This window comes from Humulus lupulus, chromosome 2, assembly GCF_963169125.1.
Source record: "Humulus lupulus chromosome 2, drHumLupu1.1, whole genome shotgun sequence".
NCBI classification, from domain to species: Eukaryota; Viridiplantae; Streptophyta; class Magnoliopsida; order Rosales; family Cannabaceae; genus Humulus; species Humulus lupulus.
This window is the reverse complement of record NC_084794.1, coordinates 240,210,947-240,216,766: the sequence shown is the minus strand read 5'-3', so window position 1 is coordinate 240,216,766 and position 5,820 is coordinate 240,210,947. Positions and strand designations below refer to the sequence as shown.

At 35.2% G+C, this 5,820-nt stretch overlaps 1 non-coding gene across 1 annotated transcript; it reads right to left on the bottom strand.

Moving 5' to 3' along the window:
- Nucleotides 1-4,156: 4,156 nt before the first annotated feature.
- LOC133820158 (small nucleolar RNA R71) lies at nucleotides 4,157-4,262 on the bottom strand. Its single transcript, XR_009886587.1, has one exon. It is a non-coding gene; the product is annotated as a small nucleolar RNA R71 (small nucleolar RNA).
- Between the last annotated feature and the right edge of the window lie 1,558 nt (nucleotides 4,263-5,820).

The following is a 5,820-nucleotide window of genomic DNA, read 5'->3' as shown; positions in this document are numbered from 1 at the left end:
ATAAAAACTTAGAATGAACTTATGGAAGGATAAACATAGATGAACAAAGGAGTGAAAAATTCATATTGCTTAATAGCCTCTGCATACAATGAATTTTCCAACCCCCTTTCTGGAGGGGTGATCATCTATTTATATTGGAGCTCTAATGGCTCCTTTGTACATAGTGGTCCCTCAAGACAAAATAGTACATGAGTACATTGTCAGGATAGCAGTACAGGTGGCAGTGGTGTTGGAAGAGTGGTGGTCTTCTCTAGTACATGTCAGGGGCCTGCAAAACTGCTCTTGTCTTGGTACCATATTATGCCCCCACTACTTGTCGGGTACTGACCTCATAAGCGTGCTGAGGGAGTCCTGGCCATGTACCATTCTTGTACTGCCACTACCAGTCTGGCGTGGACACTGTACCATCCATATTCTAATTCTTCGTGCTCCATGGTCACCACGTGGACACCCCTAAGGACGAGGCTGGTGTGTGAGGGGAGGCCACCACGAGGACCACGGCGTGACTATTGCGTGTGGCATCTTGGGGGCCGCAAGACGCTTGTCTCTTGGTGGTGTCATGAGGCGAGTGGGACGCGCGGGGCACTGGGTGCGCGCGAGGTGCGGGGCACTAGGTGCGCGCGAGGCGCTGGGCGCGCGCGAGGCACGAGACGCTTGGGCTCTTCACTAGTGTCCAAGGTGGAGTGGTCAATTTGAGTAGGGTCATTTTGAGCACTAATTTGAGGGTTCAAATGGACTTCAAACATGGTTGCTTTGGACCTTCCAGGGACCTTATGCATGAGATGTGGTTTCTTTACCGGTGTAGAATTTTGAGCATCCACAATCATGTTTTACCTGAAATACACAAGTTAACGTGTTTTGGTTCGCAATACAACTGGCAAGAACTTAATAAGGTTATCCATATTTTGAGAACACGGTACAAGCTCTAAAATGGGTGGGTCAATCGCAGGCCGATAAAATATGAAGGAGATTTTCTAGCCACATCTTCAGGTACTACAAGCGTAGCTTGAGCGTCTCAATGCTTATGTCGGTTTAGCCTAAGAAACTTCTAGCTCACATGGAATGCATTCAACTCGCTGACGACACATGGAATTCACTGGCTTGAATTCCTGAAGACTTAGAGACTTTATATGCGTAATAAATATAAAATAATGTTTGCTTGATAAATGTGCAATATTAGGTAATTAATAACTCTACAAAATAGAGTTATTTTACCTTATTTTATTCGCTAATTGTTGCTTAGCTTGTGATTTTGTAATTGATTTGTTAAGTTTTTAAGTAATTTTGAATTTATTAGGTTTATTTTAATTTTATAGATTTTTGTGTGTTCTTATATTTATTTTGTTGAAAAATATTGTAGCTAAATCATTTAAATTAATGTTGTTTAGTTAGAAATAAAAAATATTTTGTTAGTGATCTTAAATGCTAAATTAAATTAAGTTTTAATTAATATTTTCAAAGAATTAATATGATTTATTTTATAATTGATAATGATGACATAATTTATGTTTATGTTCTAGGATTTATGTTATATTCTTGGTACTTGAAAATAAAATAAAGAAAAGAAAAGAAAAGGAAATTAGTGATGATGATATCAAGCCCTTAAGCTCCTCTGCCCACAAACCCCACGGCCTAAGGACGCCAGGCCCGCTAGAAGCCTAGCTCGAGCTTTAAGCCTTCTCCTTCCTTCACCAGCAATAGTCCACAACCCACCTGTTGCTTGCCTTCCCATGCGCCCGAGCCTTGCCCTCTTCCTAGAGTCCCATACGAGCCCATTCAGCCAGACTTGCCAATAGCTCCAACTTCTCTCTTCTCCTTTGCCAACAGGCCACCTGCACCCCACGACCCAAGAATTATAGCAGCCTTTCCAGGCCTGTGCGCATGATGCACAGCCGCCTACCTCCTCTCTCTTGAGCCCATAAATGTCCCCCCTTGTCCCACCTGACATGAATGTCCAAAAGTGCCACATTTTCCCCCAACATTTCTACATATTTTACCACAAAATTCATCATTGCACCTCCAATTTTCCCTCTACATATGTCATATTATTAATTTAATCAATTTAATTAATTTCAATTGATTATTTAAGCACTTTATTTTTGCTATAAATAGGGAGTTTCATGAGCATTTTTTTTTTGGGGGGGAGGGGGTACTTGACATTTTGGTTACTATCATCTTTTCTACACTTTCTCTCTACATTTTCTCTCTTCCTTTTGGAAGACCATTTTGTGCCAAGTATGTATTTATTTTGTAATATGTTTTGGATTCTTGTTATGTGCTTCTAATCTTTTTCAGAAGATTATTAAGATCATAATGAATCAACTTGTAACTAGATAGTATTTATTGTTGTATGTTGATTTTCCTTGTAATGCAACAAAGTTTATAGAATTTTTCTTCTTCATATATGTCTTTCATCGTTAATATCTTGTATTTTAGATTGTTAGATAATATTACACTTTGTTCTTCATCTTGCAAAACGTAATATTCTTTTATTAAGATGTGTCAATAAATTGTACACATGCAATGCTTAGAACAAAAATATTATGTTTTGACTTATAAATACTGTTATTTGATTTTTTGTTGTTTCATTAAGTTGATTCACATTAAATACTTTGAGAATATATTTTTTAAAAGTGAAGAAAAATCCTATCTTTTTTAGTGCTTAAATTATAAATCTATTTTTGAAAATGATAGTTTGATTTATTTTAATTATCAATAAGACTTGGGAATCAATATACTAATAAATATTATTAAACTTACATTTTGTGGATTCTAGTATCTTAATAATCTTTCTCTTACAACTTGTTTACAAATCATAATTTGTTTATTTTTCTTGTCTTAAATATCTTGTATTTTATTTTCTTGACACAAAATCTTATCAATCTTTAGAGCTATGTTAGAGTTTATTTAATTTTGGTTTAAAATAGTTTCATTTTGATTTTAGTCAATCCCCTTGGGTTCGACATCCTTGCTTACACAAATACTATTCTATATACACAATTCGTGTGCTTCCAATTTACTTTTTAAAACTTAGCAATTTTTGGTTCAACAAGTTTTTGGTGCCATTGTCAGGGAATTGCAAGAAAAGAAACGAGCTTTCTCTCAAGGTTAGCGAATTCTTCTACTAGTTATTTTAATTTTTGCACAAAAAAAAACTTTTATATCTATTTATATTTATACTTTATCATATTATTATTAGTTGATGACATTTGTGCCTCCTAGTTTTTTTTTTTTTTTGCTTTATTTTTGTTAGGGTCGATGGCATGCTATGCCTCCCAACTCTTGTTCAATTTTAGTTAACATTACGTATTTTGCCTTATTTTATTTATCCTATCATATTATTGTGTAATTGTGAAAAACATACTTGAAAAAAACCCAAATCTTGTCCTTTCAGCATAAGCAATCTTTGCTTAAAGGAAATTTGAACAAAATTCACAATCCGCCTCTACTAATTAACCTCGGGGAGTTGTTAGTAGTGTGCCAGTGTGTGGATTCGAATAGGCCTGGAGACAAGAAAACCATAAAAATTATATTGTTATGAAATCTCTAAAAATTCTAAGTATGCTCTGTGGTTGTGGTTTTTACTGATCTTCCAAATCAGAAAAATGTTTGCATGAAATTATCTTTGTTACCTTGTCTATGAAAATTATATGCATCAATGGGAATGTAACTCTAAAAATTGTTTGGTAAAAAGATGTTTATCTTTGCTTGAAATTGAAAGTATTAGTAAAAATTTAAGCATCATGGAGCCAATGACTAATGATGATAGAAATCTTGCTGTTGAAAATGTTGGGCAAGAAAAGATTTTAGTTGAATACTTTTCACCTATTTCATCTAATGCTCCTTCGTGTATTGTTTTTCCTGCCACTAATGCTGCCCATTTCAAGCTTAAACAAACAATCATTCAATTATTGCCATCTTTTTATGGGTCAGATAGGGAAGATCCTTACATGCATGTAAGAGATTTTTTGGAAATTCGCTCAACATTTCAATTTCAAAATTTTTCGATGAGTCGGTCAAACTTAGATTATTCCCTTTTTTATTAAAAGATAAATCTAAAGCTTGGTTAAGCTCCCTTCCTATAGGGAATATAACCACATGGGATCAACTTTAAAATAAATTTTTGTTAACATTTTTTCCTATGTCTAAAACTAATAATCTAAGGAGAGAAATCTCCGAGTATTTTCAAAAAGAAAATGAAGAGTTTTGTGAATATTGGGAAATGCTTAAAGATTTATTATTAAAATGTCCTCATCATGGTTATGAAAAATGGAGACTTGTAAAATATTTTTATGATGGGTTGACTCCCTCTAATCGTCAAATGATTCAATCTATGCATACTGGAATTTTTTTACAATTTCAAGGGCAAGAGGCTTAGGGCGCCCTTGAAGATTTATTTGTCAATTCACAACAATGGAATTATTTTGATCCTAGGTCTAGGTCAACTACTTCACCAAAAAGAGGAGGTAGGTATGAAGTAAATGATGAATTAGACTTAAGATCATCCTTAGAAAAAATAGCGAGAAAAGAAGAAGCTTTAGCCATAAGCCAAACTGTAAATTCTCCAACGCAGCCCATAAAAGATGTTTGTTCTATATGTTCTAGTCCTTGCAATAATGCCCAATCATGTCCTTCTTACCAAGAGGCCTTTTCAGAGGAGACCAATGCTCTTCATGCTTATGGGAAATCAAATGATACCCCATTCTCTTCCACTAATAATCCAAATTGGAGAAACCATCCAAACTTCTCATGGAGACAAAACCAACCTCCAATGAATCAAGGGCACCACACTAAAAAAAATTCTACTTTTAATGACTCCCTACAATGTCTTACACTATTGGTGTAAGACATTAAAAATTAGGAGGAGTTTTTCATGTCTTATATTTGGAGACATTGAATTTAATTAATAATGACTAAAATTGGAAGACATTAAAATAATGGAAAGATGTTGAAAAATGAGGGTTTAACATGTGTCCAGGGAGGATTTCTAACGTCTCTCACTAGGAGACATGCCATGTGTCCCATGTCTCCTAGTGACTTTCAATGTCTCCCACTGGGAGAGTTGAGAGGCATCCCATGCCTCCCAGTGGGAGACATTGAAAGTCCACATTTTTGGACACCTCTCAACATCTCCCATTGGGAGACGTGGGATGTTTGTCACCTCTCTCAGAGGGAGACGTGGGATGTGCACTTACAATGGCTCCACCTATGATGTCTCCCCCAGTGGGAGACATTGTAGATATTTAATGTCTCCTAAATAAAGTCATAAAACTCTTATATTGTTGTAGTGCCGACACAACATGGAAAACCAAAATCATGCCCCACAAAATCAGCTATATCCTCAACAAATGAAACATTCCTTAGAAGATACTTTACAACAGTTTATGCAATTCACTCAGAAAATCCTACAAACCCTTTTCAATCAATTACCAAACTCGAGACACAAGTAACAAATTGCAACTCCTTTATTTTGTAGAGAGAAAGGAAAATTTCCTAGTCAACCCATTCCTAATCCAAAGGGCCAATGTGAGATGCAAAATCCTATCCATATTGAAGAAGCCAAATCAATTTCAACTTTTAGGCCAGGAAAGAACATTGACAAATCCTATTACATACCTGAGGTTGAAAAAGAAAATAAAAAAGAAAAATAAAAAAAGGAAAAAGAAAAGAGTTTTTTTAACTAGTTCCAATATTAATGACTCTTTGAAGGAGGATACCCCAATCCTTCCTTTCATCCCCAAAAACCCATTCCCACAAAGACTACCTCCAATTAAAAAAGGCGGCCAATATAATGACATCTTATAAGTTTTTAAGCAAGTT